General features: G+C 38.2%; 1 protein-coding gene across 1 annotated transcript in view; it reads left to right on the top strand.

Moving 5' to 3' along the window:
- LOC124594244 (ATP-dependent 6-phosphofructokinase-like) overlaps positions 1–20290 on the top strand; it is a 426583-nt gene that overhangs the window by 233906 nt on the left and 172387 nt on the right. The gene's annotated exons all lie outside the window — the stretch shown is intronic.

The raw sequence follows: 20290 nt of genomic DNA on the forward strand, positions 1-20290 counted from the left end.
TCCCATGCATTATGAATAATTGCACTAATTTAAAAAGGGACTTTGTTGGAAAATAAGTCCATTATTTTCCTCACTGAATTTTCAGTAGGATCTGATTTTGAGTATATAATTAGTCCATTGTTCTTCCAGGGATTATATTCCATTATTGAGGACTGATTCTAGAGAACTTATGTGATATCCATCTTCCTCTGTCACTGCTTATTTCCCACTAAATTTGTGCCACAGATCCATAGTTTTCACATTAACAAAGGGCCTTTCATTGTTCTGGTTTTTTTGGCCCTGGCTTCTCCATTAATTCTTCATCCACTTGGGTAAAAAAAGTGTAGTTTTCCCCGTTTTAATTTTTTCCAGGATGAAGAATAAGGAGAATCCAATTTTCATTGCAGGAAACACTACCAATAAATTCTTTAGCAAATTAAACCAAGTTTTTTGGTGAGAGCCACCTGTATGCTTTACTTCCATCTCATTTGTGACAGTTGCAAAGTCTAAGAGAAAGAAGAAGGTTCTGCTGTTAGGTAGTTCTCATGGTAGAGGTGTAGGCCAGCAGTTGCAGGAAGTTTTGGGGAGTGAGTACCAGGTCACCAGCATTGTGAAGCCTAATGCAGGATTGGCTCAGGTGACTTTTAACATAGGGGGGTTATGTAGGGATTTTACTAAAGAGGATCAGGTAGTGATTGTGGGTGGGGCTGGTAATAGTATTGATAGGGATGGGAAGTATGACATAGATGGTGACCTGGAAAAGATAGCCACTCAGACTGGCAACACGAATGTGCATTTCGTGGAACTGTTTCAGCGTCACGATCGGCCTCATCTTAATATAGCCGTCAGGCGTAATAACATGAGACTTGGGGGTGCGCTGATGACAGAAGGCATGGGTCACATTTCAGTGGTGTCGGTGGAGTCTATCAGCAGGACGGGTTTCACTAGACATGGCCTGCACCTCAACAGGTATGGGAAGGGGAGGTTGGCAAAACTTATAGGTGACAGCATAGGTGGGGGTGGTTGGATCACTCATGGGAAAATTCCGGTAGTTGTGGGTGTTAGAGCTGTACCTTTTTTAGATTGAAGTCAGATGATAGGTATTCCTGCTTAAGGGAAGTCTCTCTAACAAAGAAACCACTTTCTACAAAGCTTGGGTATCCGATTAATGAGGGAATTAGTATATTTCATCAAAATATACAAGGTATTCGAGATAAAGTTAGTGAACTGCTTATAGATGTTGACTCTGAAATTATTGGTATATCTGAACACTTCTTAAATAAGGAGATAATTCAGAGGCTTCCTTTACCAGGATACAGGTTGGCTGGCAGCTTTTCTAGGAGCTCTTTGCGGTGTGGGGGAGTAGCCATGTATGTGAAAAACGGTATCCCATTTGAGTCAATTGATGTTTCAAAGTACTGCACTGAAAAGGTGTTTGAATGTTGTGCAGGTGTGGTTAAATTTAGTGGAGCTAAACTTCTTACTGTTGTTATTTATAGATCCCCAGACTCCGATTTCACAACATTTTTGCTAAAGCTAGAGGAGGTTCTTGGTTCACTTTATAGGAAATACAAAAAGTTAGTTATATGTGGTGACTTCAATATTAATTGTATAAGTGATTGTGCAAGGAAAAGGATGCTGGTAGACCTCCTTAATTCATATAATCTTATGCAAACCGTATTCTTTCCAACGAGAGTGCAAGGGAACAGTAGAACAACCATAGACAATATTTTTGTTCATTCGTCATTATTAGAAGGGCATTCTGTTAGCAAAAAAGTGAATGGCCTTTCAGATCATGATGCACAAATTTTAAGTCTAAAAGATTTTTGTGCTTCAACACATGTTAAATATAGTTACCAACTTTTTAGGAAAGCTGATCCAGTTGCTGTACAGACTTTTGTAAACCTTATCAAGGAACAAGATTGGCAAGATGTTTATAGTGCTGATACAGTAGACGATAAATATAATGCTTTCCTCAAGAATTTTCTCGTGCTCTTTGAAAGTTGCTTTCCGTTAGAACGTTTAAAACAGGGTACTAGCACAAACAGGCAGCCTGGGTGGCTGACTAAAGGGATAAGAATATCTTGTAGAACAAAGTGGCAATTATATCAAAACGTTAGAAACAGTCAAAATCTAAATGCAGCAGCCCATTACAAACAGTATTGTAAGGTGCTTAAAAAAGTTATTAGGAAGGCAAAAAGTATGTGGTATGCAGATAGAATAGCTAAGTCTCAGGATAAAATTAAAACCATATGATCAGTCGTAAAGGAAGTGGCTGGTCTGCAGAGACAGGTCGAGGATATAGAATCAGTGCGTAGTGGGGATGTCCGTGTTGCTGATAAGTCGCATATATGTACAGTACTTAATAATCACTTTCTGAATATAGCAGGTGAACTAAATAGAAACCTAGTCCCAACAGGGAATCATATAGCGCTCTTAGAAAAAAGTGTTCCGAGACTGTTACCTGAAATGCTCCTCCATGATACTGACAAGAGGGAGATTGAGTTAATAATTAAATCACTAAAGACCAAGAACTCTCATGGATATGACGGGGTATCTAGCAGAATACTGAAGTATTGTTCCACGTATATTAGCTCAGTACTTAGCCATATCTGTAACTTTTCCTTTAGCAGTGGTCGGTTTCCTGACCGATTAAAGTACTTGGTAGTGAAGCCACTTTATAAAAAGGGAGACAGGGATAATGTTGACAATTATAGACCTATTTCTATGCCATCGGTGTTTGCTAAAGTTATCGAGAGGCTTGTATATACAAGGTTACTGCAGCATTTAAATTCACATAATTTGCTGTCAAATGTACAGTTTGGTTTTAGAAATGGCTTAACAACTGAAAATGCTATATTCTCTTTTCTCTGTGAGGTTTTGGACAGATTAAATAAAAGGTTGAGAACGTTAGGTGTTTTCTTTGATTTAACGAAGGCTTTTGACTGTGTTGATCACAAAATATTACTGCAGAAGTTGGAACATTATGGAGTAAGGGGAGTAGCTTACAATTGGTTCGCCTCCTACTTTAAGAACAGAAAGCAGAAGGTAATCCTCCGCAATATTGAGAGTGGTAATGATGTTCAGTCCCAATGGGGCACTGTTAAATGGGGCGTTCCCCAAGGGTCGGTGCTGGGGCCACTGCTGTTCCTTATTTATGTAAATGATATGCCTTCTAGTATTACAGGTGATTCAAAAATATTTCTGTTTGCCGATGACACCACCTTGGTAGTGAAGGATCTTGTGTGTAATATTGAAACATTATCAAATAATGTAGTTCATGAAGTAAGTTCGTGGCTTGTGGAAAATAATTTGATGCTAAATCACAGTAAGACTCAGTTTTTACAGTTTCTAACCCACAATTCAACAAGAACTGACATTTTAATCAGACAGAATGGGCATGTTATAAGCGAGACGGAACAGTTCAAGTTCCTAGGCGTACGGATAGATAGTAAGCTGTTGTGGAAAGCCCATGTTCAGGATCTTGTTCAGAAACTAAATGCCGCTTTATTCACCATTAGAACAGTATCTGAAATAAGTGACATTTCAACACGAAAAGTAGTATACTTCGCATATTTTCATACGCTTATGTCATATGGTATTATTTTTTGGGGTAATTCTTCTGATTCAAAAAGGGTATTTTTGGCTCTTTAGCAGTAGCCCAAACACTTTTAAGTCTAAACTGAAGAGTTTCCTCATGGCTCACTCCTTCTATTCTGTCGAGGAGCTCCTGGAAGAGATAAAAAATTAAGCAAATTTCAGTGTTACATTCTTGATTTTCTTTATTTAAACTAACGACTTGTTTCATTTTATCTGTTTCTACAATCGTGTTATAATTTCATGTATTGACTCGTTCCATGACCATGGAGACTTCTCCTAAATGTGGTCCCACGGAACAATAAATAAATAAATAAATAAATAAATAAATAAATACATGCAAGTAATCAATAAGCAGACAAAACCAATTCTTTTAAACTTATAACAAACATTCTAATTTTCAATTACTTTTGGTCAGTATGTGGTACTCGTACTTCACAAATCTTTCTTGTAATGAATTCATCTTCATATCTCCTCAGATGTGAAGTGTCAGCTACTTCATACACCATTAAGTACTTTGAATCTCTTTATCCGTGAGTGATTCCTTGATATCTACATATACAGCACTCAGAAAGCAGAAGGTATAACCATCCTTTAGCTTAAGTAATAATGGTATGATAAAGGGAGACATATTTACTTAAACTTTTATGTAGATTACATATTGCCGTGTTCTGTGATGGATGCAGTGTGATGTGTTTATTGTCACTGACTGGCAGGTTGTGGGTTGCACTGTAATTCATTGAATACTTGGATCATTCCAGCAACTGGTAGAGAGGGTTCAGAAAACCAGCCTTGCACACGGAGTTTCAGTGAAGCACACAATTTGCAGCATGGCCCCCAGAACTGATCATGGCCCCTGGGTCCTGAGTCAAGTGGAGGGACTGAATCAGAAACTTCAAAGGTTCTGTAACAAGCTAAACTGTAACTTCCTAGACTTTGTCTGGTGTGCAGTACACACTACCTAGTTAGCTGACTGTATGAAGTGCGCACAAGAACTTTCTAGATTAGGACAACTCTCCATCAAAACCAGATGATGATAGGTGTAAGAAACCCAGAAGTACCAGTATGAGATTGGAAGAAATGCCTCCCACATGTGAGAATATTAAAATCATAGTGATTAACTACTGAAGCATTAGCAAAATAATGCCAGAGTTCGAAGTGCTCTTGAAAAGCAGTTGAAGCTCACATAACACTAGGTACAGAAAAATAGTTGAAACCTGAAATTAATACCAGTGAGATTTTTAGGGAAAATTTAAGTGTTTATCAATAGGATAATCTAATGGGAAATGGAAGTGGTGTGTTTGTTGCAGTAAAACAACTCAAATCCAGCATGACAGAAACCGAAGCTGAATGCAAGATTGTTTGGACAAGTCTCAGTATCAGGGATGGGCATAAAATGGTAGTTGGATCCTTCTATTGTGCACCAGACTCATCTCCCGATGTAACCAAAAACTTAAGAGAAAACCTCATTTCACTTGTACATAAGTTTCCGAGTCATACTCTAATCATCAGTGGAGACTTTAATCATCCAACAATCAGTTGGGAAAATTGTACTTTTGTTAGCGGTGGGTGTGACAAGACTGAAACATTACAAAATGCCTTCTTTGAAAACTACCTAGAACCAATAGTTTGGACCCCACTCTTGATGAAAATATGTTGGTTATAATGCCGTCAAATAGACCTGACCAATATGAAGATGTCCACATTGAAACTGATATAAGTGGCCTTGATGTGGTTGTGGCAACAATAGTTACCAAAATGCAAAGGACAACTAAAACAAGCAGAAAGGTATATATGATCAGTGAATTAGATAAAAACTGGGAGAACTTTTTGGGACAAAGAAGGGTTACAGCTAAGGTAATTCGAGGAACCAAACGGACCTTCACACAAAACCAACTAACCCAAATCAACGAGAGCTTCGCTAAGAATAACACCAAAGATTTCTGCAGAACCTTCAAGCAGACACTTTGAAAATACAATCTGCCAGGCCTCCACTTCAGAAACTCGCAGGGCAAAATAGTTTTTAATTAGGACGACAACTGCCACCTGTTAGCTCAGTGCTTTAAAATCCTACACAACTGTGATCCATCCAGTGAAGACTTTGAATACAAACAACCCCACCAAACCCAGACTCGCTGCCTCCTTCATTGAAAGAATTTGGACAAATCATTCAACTTCTTAAGAATAATAAAGCAGCTGGAGAGGCCTCTATCATTACTGAACTCTGGAAGTGTGCTGGAAGCAATGCAATGGGCAAGCTCACTGAGATCATCCAGGATATCTGGGAAACAGAGAAATTACCACCTGATTGGAACATGGCTCTGATCCATCCGCTTCACAAAAAGGAAGATTTTACTGATGAACAACTACTGCAAATTTCATACAAGATTCTCTCCAAAGCATTACTAAAAAGGGCAGGAGATCAACTGGGTAGTCAGCTGGGAGAATATGAGAGAGGCTTCAGGAAGACCCGATCCTATGCTGAGCACATCCTCAACCCTAAAACTGTACTGGCATACTCCAAGATGAGAAAATGCAAGGTGGTTGTCACCTTTGTTGATTTCAGGAAGGCCTATGACTCTGTTGATAGAGAAACACTTGACAAAATTCTTCAGGAACTATGACTAGACAACCAAACCTGCAGACTCATTCTAGAAACCTTGACCAACACCCATTCCAAGGCAAAATTTAGAGGTGAGATCTCAGAAAGCTTTGAGATAAGAACTAGAGTGAGACAAGGGGATGGACCCTCCTCATTTCTCTTCAACTGTGTTCTTGAAAAGGTTGTGAGAGAATGGTGCCAGGAACTGGCAAGTTTGGGTGTTCAGAGTGGTGTCTACCTGGGCTGTAAAATCGAAGGACTGATTGTAGATTGCCTGGCTTTTGCAGATGACATGGCACTGATTGCCGATTCTCTTGAAATAGCAACAATGCAGGTAAACTGCCTCAGAAAACAGGCAGGGAAAGTGGGTCTTCAAGTATTGCTGGAGAAAACAGAGTTCTTCACAAACATCAAAGAAGCTAACAGAGAGATGTACTAGACCAGGGAAACATAAAAAGAACTGAGAAGTTTAAGTATCTCAGTGAATGAAAAGAACCTAACTTATCAGAGAAAACGTCATTATCAATGAGAGTCAACAAGTTGGAACTAGCCTATCAACTGACTACAAACACCTACAACAAAAAATGCCTGTCACGCAACCTGAAACTTAAGCACTACACTTACGTCATACGACCAAGAACCCTGTATGCCATGGAATGTCTTTCCATGAACCGGAGAGGTCTGATTGAAAAATTGGAAATCAGAAAGAGGAGAATCCTCAAGGAGATCCTAGGCCCAGTAGAAGTAGATGGGGAATTCAGAAGGTAACATAACTCAGAGCTCTGTGAACATAACGAGAGGCTCTCTGACTGTGCAAGAAAAAGAAGGGTAGCTTCCTATAGCCATGTTGCAAGATTGCCTCCAAACAGTTTGACCACCCATCAGTTCATGTTCTGGCAAGACAAGAAGACTTGCACCACTTGGCTGACAGAAACTGAAAAGGACATTACAGAACTGGGAATAACTGATCTCCATAACAGACAGTCTCTGAGACATACCCTGAAGGACGCCCGAGGATTTCGGGAAAAGCCCCAAAGCAAAGGTACTGCTGGACAGAAGAAAGGAAGGAGTTACATAAGCAGTGGATGTGACAGTACTGGGCAAAGATCAAAGCACAACAGTCGAACAAGTGTGTCCAAAGTTGGCCTATTCGAAACAAGAAGAAGAAGAAACTAGATAAAATATCGGTAGATTCATATCTCAGTGAGGAACTTGAAACATTCAACACATTGCAGGAGCACATAGAGGTACTCTGGCTCAAGTTTAAAAGAATAGTTGACTATGTAGTGGACAGATATGTGCACAGTAGAACAGTTCATAATGCGAGTGACTGTAGGTGTAAAACAAATCATGGGATTATAGGTAGAGAGATCGTGAATGAAACCTGTTCGGTTGCCAGGAAAGCAATTTGTGAAGTCTTTAGTGACTGCTCTAGCAGAACATTGTGAAATTACCTTTCACAAAACCCAAAAAAATTCTGCTCATATGTAAAGGCTGTTAATGGCACCAAAGTTAGTGTCCAGTCACTAGCGAATAAGACAGAAAATGAATTTAAGACAGCAAAACAAAAGCTGAAACACTTAATGCTGTTTTCAGATGTTCATTTACAAAGGAAAACCCAGGAGAATTCCCCCAATTTAATCCTTGTACCACTGAAAACATGGATTAAATAAGTAGTAGTGTCTGTGCTGTTGAGAAACAGTTGAAATCATTAAAATTGATCAAAGCTCCAGGGTCTGATGAAATTCCTATCAGATTCTATACTGAATTTGTGGCTGCACTACACCCTCCTCTGACTATACTCTATTGTATATCCCACAAACAAGAAAAGGTGCCCAATCCTTGGGAAAAAAAACAGAGGTCCCACCTGTCGTCAAGAAGGGTGGTAAAAGTGATCCACAAAACTACTGTCCATTATCCTTGACATCAATTTGTTGTAGAATCTTAGAATATATTCTGAGCTGAAACTTAATGAGATATCTTGAATAGAAAGATCTCCTCAATGCCAGCCAGCATGGATTTGAAAATATTGATCATGTGAAACCCAACTTGCACTTTTCTCACATGGCATACTGAAATTCTGATTCAAGGCAACTAGGTAGATGCAGTGTTTCCTGATTGCTTATTGTCAAAAGTATGATCAAATGGGGTATCAAGTGAGATTTGTGACTGGATTGAGGTCTTTTTGGTAGTGAGGACACACCATGTTATTTTGGATGGAGAGTCATTGTCAGATGTTGAAGTAACTTTGGGTGTGCCCCAGGAAAGTGTGTTGGGACCCTTGCCGTTCATATTGTATATTAATGATGTTGCATGTAATATTAATAATAAAATAAGTCTTTTTGCAGATGACACAGTTATCTGTAGTGAAGTACTATCTGAGAGTAGTTGCATAAATATTAAGTTGGATCTTGATAAGATTTCATTGTGGCCCAAAGATTGACAATTTGCTCTGAATGTTCAGAAATGTAAAATTTTGCACTTCACAAAACGAAAAAAATAGTATCCTTTGAATATAATATCAGTTAGTCACTGTTGGATTCAGCCAACTCCTACAAATACATGGATGTAACACTATGTAGGGATAAGCTCACATGGATGCTGTCATTGGTAAAGCTGGTGGTAGTCTTTCGTGTATTGGAAGAATCCTGGGAAAATGCAATTAGTCTACAAAAGAGTTTGCTTACAGATGTCTTGTGTAACTGGTTATAGATTATTGCTCAAGTGTGTGGAACCTGTACTACATAGGATTAACAGGGGATATTGAATTATGTAGGAATAAAGGAGACAACTTACTGAAGGGTAGAAGTGCTGTGTCGTCTGTAGGTACTCAAACAAAATGTACAGAGCTTTGCTAGCTTTCAAAATGAACTTCCTTTTTGAAGCTTGTAGGACAAGCATGAAAAAGGAAGTTCATTCTGAAAGCTAGCAAAGCTCTACCTTTTTTTGTGTATATATCGACGACACAGTGCTTCTGCCTCTTGGTTAGTCATCTCATTTATTCCTAGATAATTTGTAATTCTCAATTGCGGGCTACTGAGTGTATACAGAGAAGGGCAGTTGAATGGTCACAGGTTTGTTTAATGCATGGGAGAGTGTCGCAGAGATATTGAAGGAGCTGAATTGACAGACTCTTAAAGACAGACGTAAACCGTCTGGAGAAAGTCTATTCACAAAGTTTCAAGAACTGGATTTAAATGATTATTCCAATGATGTACTACAACCCTCTTTGTATTACTCACAAATGAATGCACTTCTTGGTGATTTGCAGTGTGTAACTGTAGATGTAGACTTAGAATACCCTTGGATTTGGACTTGATTGTGGTTTCAGTGTGACAATATCGTGTATGATATGGTCATCTTAGAGGCAACTTTCTTTTAACAATTCATCTTGGATTATATGTAGACAGTAGACTGCTTGGTTTTTGGCTGGTTCACTAGAATAGTATTCACAAAGACTATGCAGGTCTGTCTAGAGTTTGAAGGAATACCACAAGCTACCAGCTTATATAACACGAGAAGTTGGCAATGAACATTTTTTCAGAATAAAGTGTAGAATTTCATTATCATAACTGCTTCTATAAGCCACACAAATTGCTGGAGCCTAAAACTGAAACTGCCTTTAAGTACCTCCTACAAAAGCTACCTACTAGAGTCTAGTTTTTATATGTCCATCCTTTTGATTGGAAGGTTGAGGGACTTTGGCCATTCGCTTATGTAATAAAATGGAACATCAACAGCCATCTTTACGATGATATTTGTTACAGGGCTGCTAGTTTTGGTATTTCAGTACACCATCTCTAGGCCATAATTGATGCTGAGGGGGTTAACTCTAATCATGTACATGATTCCTCAGTGCCCAAAATATATGAACTGGTTGTCACAGACCACCTGTAACAACAATGTTGTATCTCCAACCATCAAATACCAAGTTGGTAGTTGATGATTGGAAACACAACACTGTTGGTTACAGGTAGTATGTGAAAACCAGTTCGTATATGTTAGGCACTGAGGAATCATGTATAAGATTAGAGTTAACACCCTCAGTGTCAGTTAAGGGCAGAAGATGGTCTACTGAAGCGAAAAAATTGGGAGCTACTTAATAAATAACATCATAGGGATGGCTGTAGGTGTTCCATTTTATTACATGGAGAAGCCTGTCAGCACTTTTATGGGGCTGATACTCCCTGAATTTGTGGTGTATTGATAAAGCCACACATGACCCTTGGAGTTTTCTACATGGTAAAAACCTCATGGAAGTCAGCCATTCTGGCTGAAAAACTGTGGCTCTGCATGGAGTGTGTTTTGCTTCTCTAACTACTCAGACCAACAGGACATCAACTAATGCTAGAGATATATATATATATATATATATATATATATATATATATATATATATATATAGAGAGAGAGAGAGAGAGAGAGAGAGAGAGAGAGAGAGAACTAAAAGAAAAACACTAAATTTCAGTTACATGATAAATTCCACAATTCTAAAGGCTGTGAATTCACTATGTTCTTAGGGATTACAGTTATGAATAGCTTAAATTGGAAAGACCACATAGATAATATTATGGGTGAAGGAAACCAAAGACTGATTTATTGATAGAATACTCAGAAAGTGCAACAGGTCTGCTAGAGAGACTGGTTACACCGTGCTTGTCTATCCTCTTCTGGATTACTGCCATATTTTGTGAGATCCACATCAGATGAGACTGACAGGGGACATTGAAAAAGTTCAAAGAAGTGCAGCTCATTTTGTGTTATCGCAAAATAGGTGAGAGAGTGCCATGAACATGGTACATGAATTGGGGTGGCAATCACTAGAGCAAAGGTATTTTTCATTGCAGTAGGGCATTTTCATGACATTTCAGTCACCAGCTGTCTCCTCCAATTGCGAAAATATTCTGTTGGTGCCCACGTACAGAAGGAGAAATGATGATCATGATAAAATAAGAGAAATCAGAGCTTGAACAGAAATATTTAAATGCTCGTTTTTCCAGCTTGCTGTTCAAGAGTGCAATGATAGAGAAATACCTTGAAGGAGCTCTGTGAACCCTCTGGCAGGAAATTAACTGTGAACTACAGAGTAATCGTGTAGATGTAGATGTAGAGAGAGAGAAAGAGGAAAGAAAGTACTGCTAGTAGCCTAGGCCGCCTGCTGGTAGTTCTCACCAGATTCGCAAATAATTTTGGGTGATCAGTGCAACTGGACTGCTGATAAAGGCTAAGTAACTCCAAAAACCTACATTCATATACAAGAATGTGTTCAAACATGAAAAAGTCGCATTAGAGAAATCTCTAAAAATAAAAACAACTGACAGTATCAGACAACACTACTTTTGAATGAAAGATGTCTTCACAAACAACTGATTTAACAGAGTTGAATAACAATGAAACTGCAAGAAGAATGAGGCTTCATGGAAACAATGAAATTACAAAACAATAGTCCACATTTAGTGTCATTAGTGTCATGAGTGTATCAAGAAAGGTAAATCATGAGCTACAGATTAGACAAACTTTTGTTCTGAACTTCAACAGTCAAATTGTCTCTGAATTCATCATTACAGGCTTTATCTGTGCAGGCTTCATAGAGGTCCACATAAAAAACCCATTGTGATGCTTAAAATGCCAATGTTTTGATTATAGCATGATGACATTTTAGCACAAGAAAACATGTGGTAAGGCAGTCCATGATGCAAAAACATTATGTCTGTCTGCTGAGTATTGTGTCAGTTCTAATGATGAGCCCCTTATGTTAAGCATAGAGTGCCTTGTTTACCTATTTGAATCGAAAATGTAAGAAATTAAACATAAAAGTGTGCACCATGTGCTTAAATGTGAGATGTGTGCAAAGTACCACAGGCAGCTTTCTGATTTTCTTTACAGTATATCTGAAAACGTTGACACAGAAAATTACTATATCTACACACATGCAAGCTGGTGGTATTGGGACAGCTAATGGTAATTGCAAAGATAAACTAGCTTACAACTTATGTCTTTTGTCATTCATAGGCAGTATTAGAAGAAATCATTTTAAATACTAATAATCCTTTCTTTCTGACTATTTCAGTCATACAATGCAGTTAGTCCATCATATCTTGTAAAAGCAAATATGAAGAGATTTCCTTCAGAAGTAGAAAATGCATGCACATTCACACAAGCAAACTCACAGACAAATGACTACACTTGTGTATGTGTGAGCTGTGTTTGAATGAATGTGTGTGTGTTTTCTACTGTAGCAGAAGGCCTTTTGGCCAAAAGCTTAAATATATATCAGTCTTTTCCTTATGCCTGTCTGTGATTGTCTCTATACAGTGTGTAGCAATCTATCCTTTTTTATAACAAAGAAAACAATCAATTTTTGACAGTATAATGTAACTGGATATATAAAAAAAAATCTGCTCATCAAGCATTGCGAGAACACACATGTAAAAGAAGGTAATAATTAGGAAGCTTTCACTGGCTCCTGCCTAAGTCAGAAGGATTAAAGGGCAAGGAAGAGGGGTGAGGGAAAGGGACTGGAGAGGTCTAGGAAAAGGGGTAGATTTCGGAAAAGTCACCCAGAGCTGCTGGTCAGGGGAGACTTAACAAATCCACCATTTTTCCTAGACCTCTCCAGTCCTTCTCCTTCACCCCTCCATCCTTCCTTGCCCTTCAATCCTTCTACCTGAAGAAGGAGCCACTGGCTCCAAAAGCTTGCCTAAGTATAATATTCTTTTATATGTGTATTCTGCTGTCACTTGGTGAATACCTTTTTATCCATCCTGTTGCATTATAATTTATCCTTTTCATAATACTGTTGTTATTCCCTTGTGGGTTTTCAATTATTCAAATATTGTGAGAAAATTAGTAACACAGTGAAGAGAGCAAGTGCAGATGCCCATTATACCACACTGGATGTGCCACAGGGGCAGATGATTGCCTTCCAAGTCAACCTATGGTGCTTGAAGTTTCCCCTCTGCTTTCATCGAATTCTCCTCCAATGTAATCATTGGTGAAAGGGGTTAAAGATAAATAAATTTAACTAGTAATATGGTCTCCATATACCCATGACACAGGAATGGGTTCAGATTCATAAACAGGAACTTACAATAAGTTAGAACATTAGTGAAAAGAAGAGCAGTGAATTTACGTGTTCAGAAAACTTATTTCAATGACATTATACCCATGTGTTAATAGATAATAACCTCTGCAGAAAAGAGTGCCTCAGTGGTTAGAGAGCTGAAACTAGAGTGGTGATGTTTTTGGCAAATAAGTATATCACTCATAATCTCTTCACACTGGGACCAGCATTGACTACAGTGGTGCATGTACCAAATAAGGTTAAAGTGTATTTCCTGTACCAGCTACTTAATGAAGGTTTATTGCTTTTGTGTGTTGCCAGTATTTTCATTTAGAATTACATCTGGTTATAGCTTTAGAGTTATGTAGAATTCTTATGTCTCCAGGACATTTAATGTTTTTCATTTTTTATCTGAGTGAAAAAAATTAATTAGTGCTTTATTCATTAATAGTGTGCTTTCAGGTTTTCAACCAAGTTATTGTGCTCGTCTTTTGCACAATGTTTAGACAGCCAACTCAGTTACCAGCTTCAGGTTGCAATATTACTTCCAAAATTAGCTATATAAATTATACTGTTTCATTCTGCAAAATTTCCAGATGGTTTTAAATAACATCTACAATAATGTCTCAGGGAAAATTTAATTACAAGGTTTTAAGTAAAACATTCAGCATGGGTCATTAAAATTGTGTTGTTTGGCACACTTGGTGTTTAAGAACTTATTAGGTTGGCGCGTAAGTTTGTTGTGTTTTTGTTTTGCATGTTTGATACGGGTTTATTTATGGATTGTGATTTTTTGTTTGTAGTTCACTGTTGCCATTTGAGGTTACATAGTGTCAGTTTGTCATTTGGAGATAGTGAGTGGAGCTGTGGATGCTAGAACATGGAGTGCCAAGTGGAGAAATTGAAACATTTCTGACATGTTCTTCTGTTGGAGTTCAGTAGCATGGTAGTAACTGTGGAGGCAGCCAAAAATATTTGTGCCACATGTGAGGATAATGCCATTAGACAGAGCACAGCAATAAAATGATTTTATTGTTCGGAGAAGGATCATTTTGACATTAGTTATTCTCCATGTTCAGGGCGACTTTGAGGTTTGATGAAGATATTTTATAAATGCATTATTCCACAGTGAACCATGTAAGTGTTCTCAAGAACTGGCAAATGTAATGAACTGTGGTCATTCCACCATCATGCAACATTTGCATGCAGTGGGGAAGATTCAAAAATTGGGTGTGTAGGTATCACATGCTCTAAGCCAAAATCACAAAATCAGTGGGTGGCAATGTGTGTTTCTCTGTTTACACATCCTCAGTTGGCTCACGAACAACACCAACTATTCCTGTCCTTTATTCTTACTGGTGAGAAGAAATGGTATCTGCATGCTAACGTAAGGAAAAGAAAGAAATGATTGAGCCCAAACAAAGCAGCAACTCCCTATACAAAGACCTGGGTGCATCCACCAAAGATACTATTATTCATCTGGTGGAACAGCAATGGTGTGGTGTACTATGAATTGCTTCCCTTAGGTGTAACCATCACTGCTGACATTTATTACCAACAACTACGACATATTGCAGATGCAATCCAAGAACAATGACCAGGAAGACTGTGTAAAGTGTTGCTTCTCCATGATACTGCTTGCTTGCATTCTGCTAAACTGACAAAATACATTGTATAGTGTTGGTTTGGGAAGTCATTCCACACCCACCTTATTCATGTGAACTTGCACTCTCAGGTTTTCATCTTTTCCCTTCTCTATTGAACAACCTTGAAGATACTTCATTCCAGATGAAAATGCACTCTGAAGATGCCTTGACAAGTTCTTTGCCTCAAAACAACCTGATTTCTACAGTCACAGAATTGAAGAGTTTCCCCAGCGTTAGTAAACTGTTTTTAATAGTGAGGGAGAATATGTTATTGATGACTAAAGTCTCTGCTATATGTATCAGATGTGTGTCTGTTGTGTTTATTAAATTTGTGGAAAAATGCTCCGAACTTATGTGCCAACCTAATATTTTCTACTGTAAGTCTCTTTTGGGAGGTAATAATTGCAAATAACAAATAAGTGAACTTATCTTTTCACATTGTCTCATTGATAATCTGAAGATGATTGGAGATATTGTCATGGGGCAGATTCGCATTCATTGCGACTGAAGTACTCTGTGCTGTTTTCAAGTTTATTTCCTTGTAAAACATTTTCTTAAAACTTCCTCATGACATTGCAGACAACAAAAACAAATCTTTTACTAAGCTCTTTTTAACAAGAGTGTGATCTAAAACAATTGAATGCATCATCGCAGGATGTGTGAACTGACTGAGGTCATAAACCTTACTGAATATGCAGTTGGCACTATGCATCTATTTATAAGTTAATTTTTTTTCGTGTATTCACATCACAACACATCAACCATGTCTTGATAGAAACAGTCATCCTTACTCTTGAACCAGGCATTATAATTCTTTACAGAATGGACTGTCCTGAATTAAGTTTTCACAGTTTTGTTCCATGGCTACCACTTATAGTAAGAACTTTGTCTTCTTGATTATTTGTTACCAATGCACTACATTTTGTTTTTAATATGCTGTGAATAATTTAGTACACAGTGATTTATTACTTCAAATTTACTGTGTTTCCAACTCGTGTGCTAGTTTATTTACTGGTTGTTTTAGACCTAACAGTTTGCATATTTTCATATACATCATAACTTGAATTTCCCACCAGGATGTGTTAAGAGTGACATATTTATGTTTCTAAATCTCTTTATGTTTTACAGCATGACACTATGTTCTTCTTGCAGCAGTTCTATAATTTCATCCTGGCACATCACTTTTTACCATGAATCAGAAAAGGGTGGAAATTTTGGTGTATTTTGCTTTGTCAGCTATTCACATTTTTTTCTGCATGAAGTTTATTCATATTGATTTTAGCACAGTGATGATGCACATTCATTTCATCTCTAAATCTCACCAATACAGTTTGGACATATTCTTTTTTAAAATCATTATTCATGTTTTTAAGAAGGTATGCAAAATACTGTTATGCCGCAGAATACTATCCCTGACAGACACTAAAAGTTCATCCATATTCTACCTTGGCAGCTCCCGGAAGCCAGACCACCTGTGTTAATGACTAATAGACTGCCAGTCAGGAAGAATTGCTGCGTGATTTACTGCAAACATGGAAGTTGCCACAGCATGGGGAAAGTAACAAGAGGCCAAGTCTGCAAGCAGAGCATATAGCATCATGGAAGCCGAGAGGTACTGTCACACTAGTGACAGAGCAGAATTTTGTAAGAAAGGCTAGGTACAATGCAACTTTAACAAGTATTCAGGTGTAGAGCCAGCAGAAAAGAGCCTCTGAAAAGTTAAGTTGCAAAAGTCTGAAGTCACTAGGAGAGCTGACAGTGAAGAAAAACCAGAGCACATGATGATGATGTCATTGCCATCCTCACTGCCATGGAGCACATGGGAAGTGCCAACATAAATACCTTACCCTTCTTAACACATGTCATTCCTGATTGATGAGTGCTGACTGCTGACTGCCCAGTGTGGGGTCATTTTCAATAGTGTCAAATGCCTGTCAGACACAAGAATATACCTCCCACTTTTCAGAGATTATTGGATGGTCTACGTGGAGGACTGAAACCAAAGCAGTGTTTGATGTATCTGAATTACATGATAGTGTTTTCAAAGGAAATGGAAGAGCATGTATAATGGTTGGAGGAGATATTCAAAAGACTTAGAGAATGGGATGACAAACACTAAGCATCGATAAATGTCATTTTGCAGCAATGGAAGTAAATTATCCTGGGCATATAATTAGCATAGAAGGTGTGAGAACAGACCCACATTTGGTGACAGCAATTCAGAATTTTTCACCACCAAAGACAGTTAAATAGTGGCAGAGTTTCATCAGCCTATGTAATTTTTATCTTTGATTCGTAAAGGATTTTGCTGACGTTGCTGGACCTTTAAACAATTTGTTACTGAAAACAGCAAAATTTGAATGGTCTACCAAATTTCAGGTGTCATTCAATTCTTTAAAGTGAGCATTGAGATCATATCCAATTTTATTATTCCCCAATTTTGAAAACAAATTTATTCTGTTTTGTGATGCAAGCGGTATGGTTGTTGTGTGTGTCTTAGGACAGAATATAGATGGTAAAGAGCTTCCTGTAGTATATGAAGCCCAACAATTGAAAAAATCGAAGCAAAATTATTCCATGAATGAGAAGGAGATGGTAGAAGTAATCTATGGTATTACATACTTCTGCTGTTGCTTATATGGCCAAAAGTTTAAGGTATGGATCTCACGGCTCTTAAATGGTTATTGGGATTGAAAGACCTTTGCTGCAGATTAACAAGTCGGGCCATCTGTTTGGGTGACTTTGATTATGAAGTAATACACAAGCCAGGAGAAACGGCATTCTAACTTCTATAATTTGAGCAGAAAAATTGAAGTTCTACAGGCACTGGGCAGGAGCATCACTGAATGGGAAAACGTTCAACCTGCTGAAGCTGACTGTCAACAATTCAAGTTGCAACCTCAGTTCGTGACCCACAACTGCCTGCTGTGCAGAACAGCAAAGTGCAGATTATGAATGGTAGTACCTGCAGTATTCTGGAATGAAGTCTTGCCACAAGCATGTGACCATATGTTGTCAGGCCATGATGAGAAAAGTGCAGCTGATAGACAAATTGCCAAAAAAAATTTTGGTGGAGGACTAGAAAACAAGATGTAGAGCAACATGTCAGGATCTGTGTACCTTGTGCACAATGAACTGATCATAACCGCTGACTGATTCCATTGTAACATCTGCTGGATGCAACTAAACTGTCTGAAATACTTGTTTTGGACATTTTAGACCCATTTAATAAAACACCTGTAGGAAATAAATACATATTGGCTATAATTGACCATTTCTTGCCTTATAAAGTAATGGTTTCAATTTTTGATATTAAAAGTGGGTACAGCTGCTCAAACATTAGTAAATAATTGGTTGCTCACATTTAGCATTCCAGATACACTAATTATAGACCAGGGAACCAAATTCATGTCCAATCTTGTGAAGCAGTTGTGTTGACTGCTCTGAATTTGAATGCCCCTTCCACCCTCAGGTCAATGGTAGATGACTTTGAAGGTATTGAGCTATTATGTTAGTAGTAATCATGAAAACTGGGACATAATTTAAATTCTGTAACCGCAGCATACAATTCTAAAGTTCATAAGTTTACTGATATTTTGCCATATGAGGTAATGTAGGAGAGTATTTGTATGGAGTGTAGCCATGTATGGAAGTGAAACATGGACGGTAAATAGTTTGAACAAGAAGAGAATAGAAGCTTTCGAAATGTGGTGCTACAGAAGAATGCTGAAGATTAGATGGGTAGATCACATAACTAATGAGGAGGTACTGAATAGGATTGGGGAGAAGAGGAGTTTGTGGCACAACTTGACCAGAAGAAGGGATCGGTTGGTAGGACATGTTCTGAGGCATCAAGGGATCACTAATTTAGTATTGGAGGGCAGCGTGGAGGGTAAAAATCGTAGGGGGAGACCAAGAGATGAATACACTAAGCAGATTCAGAAGGATGTAGGTTGCAGTAGGTACTGGGAGATGAAGAAGGTTGCACAGGATAGAGTAGCATGGAGAGCTGCATCAAACCAGTCTCAGGGCTGAAGACCACAACAACAAACAGGGGAGAAAATTGCCTTCACTTTATGAAGTGATCAAGATGAGATTTGGATTCAATGATGAATCAGTAAAAAAGTTTGCTTGGAAATTGCAAGATAGTTGGCAACAGGTAAAACTCACAAATATGAAAGCCTTGCAACAACAGGAGCAGATAGGACAATGTGTAAAGAAGTTACTGCGATACAGGATTGGCCAGTATGTATTAATGACCATTCCATGTACACCAAAAGACAAAACAAAGAAATTCCTGACCTGATACCATGGACCATACCAAGTAATGGAAATGATGTTACTTGTCAATGTTAAAATACAAATGCCAGTGAATACTTTGATTATTCAAGTGGGACATATTAAGCCTTTTAAGGGAGCCTTACACACTTAGACCACACCAGTAGATAAGATTTGAGATTGTTGTTTGCCTATTTTGCATTTGATTTGTTCTGGTGTATATTATTAGGAAGTCATCCAGTTATATTTTGTTCTATTTGTAGTTGTTGTTGTTTTGGTCTTCAGTCCAGAGGCTGGTTTGATGCAGCTCTCCATGCTACTCTATCCTGTGCAAGCTCCTTTATCTCCCACTACCTACTGCAACCTACATCCTTCTGAATCTGCTTTGTGTATTCATGTCTTGGTCTTCCTCTACAATTTTTACCCTCCACACTGCCCTCCAATACTAAATTGGTGATCCCTTGATGCCTCAGAACATGTCCTACCAACCAGTCCCTTCTTCTAGTCAAGCTGTGCCACAAATTTCTCTTCTTCCCAATTCTATTCAATACCTCCTCATTAGTTATGTGATATACCCATCTAATCTATAACATTCTTCTGTAGCACCACATTTTGAAACCTTCTATTCTCTTCTTGTTCAAACTATTTATCGTCCATGTTTCACTTCCATATACGGCTACACACCATACAAGTACTTTCAGAAATGACTTCCTGACACTTGAATCTATACTTGTTGTTAACAAATTTCTATTCTTCAGAAACGCTTTCCTTGCCATTGCCAGTCTACATTTTATATCCTCTCTACTTTGACCATCATCAGTTAGTTTGCTCCCCAAATAGCAAAACTCCTTTACTACTTTAAGTGTCTCATTTCCTAATCTAATTCCCTCAGCATCACCCGAGTTAACTCGACTACATTCCATTATCCTCGTTTTGCTTTTGTTGATGTTCATCTTATATCCTCCTTTCAAGACAGTGTCCATTCCATTCAGCTGCTCGTCCAGGTCCTTTGCTGTCTCTGACAGAATTACAATGTCATCTGCACACCTCAAAGTTTTTATTTCTTCTCCATGGATTTTAATTCCTGCTCCAAATTTTTCTTTTGTTTCCTTTACTGCTTGCTCA

The sequence above is a fragment of the Schistocerca americana genome, chromosome 1 (genome assembly GCF_021461395.2).
Source record: "Schistocerca americana isolate TAMUIC-IGC-003095 chromosome 1, iqSchAmer2.1, whole genome shotgun sequence".
Lineage (NCBI taxonomy): Eukaryota > Metazoa > Arthropoda > Insecta > Orthoptera > Acrididae > Schistocerca > Schistocerca americana.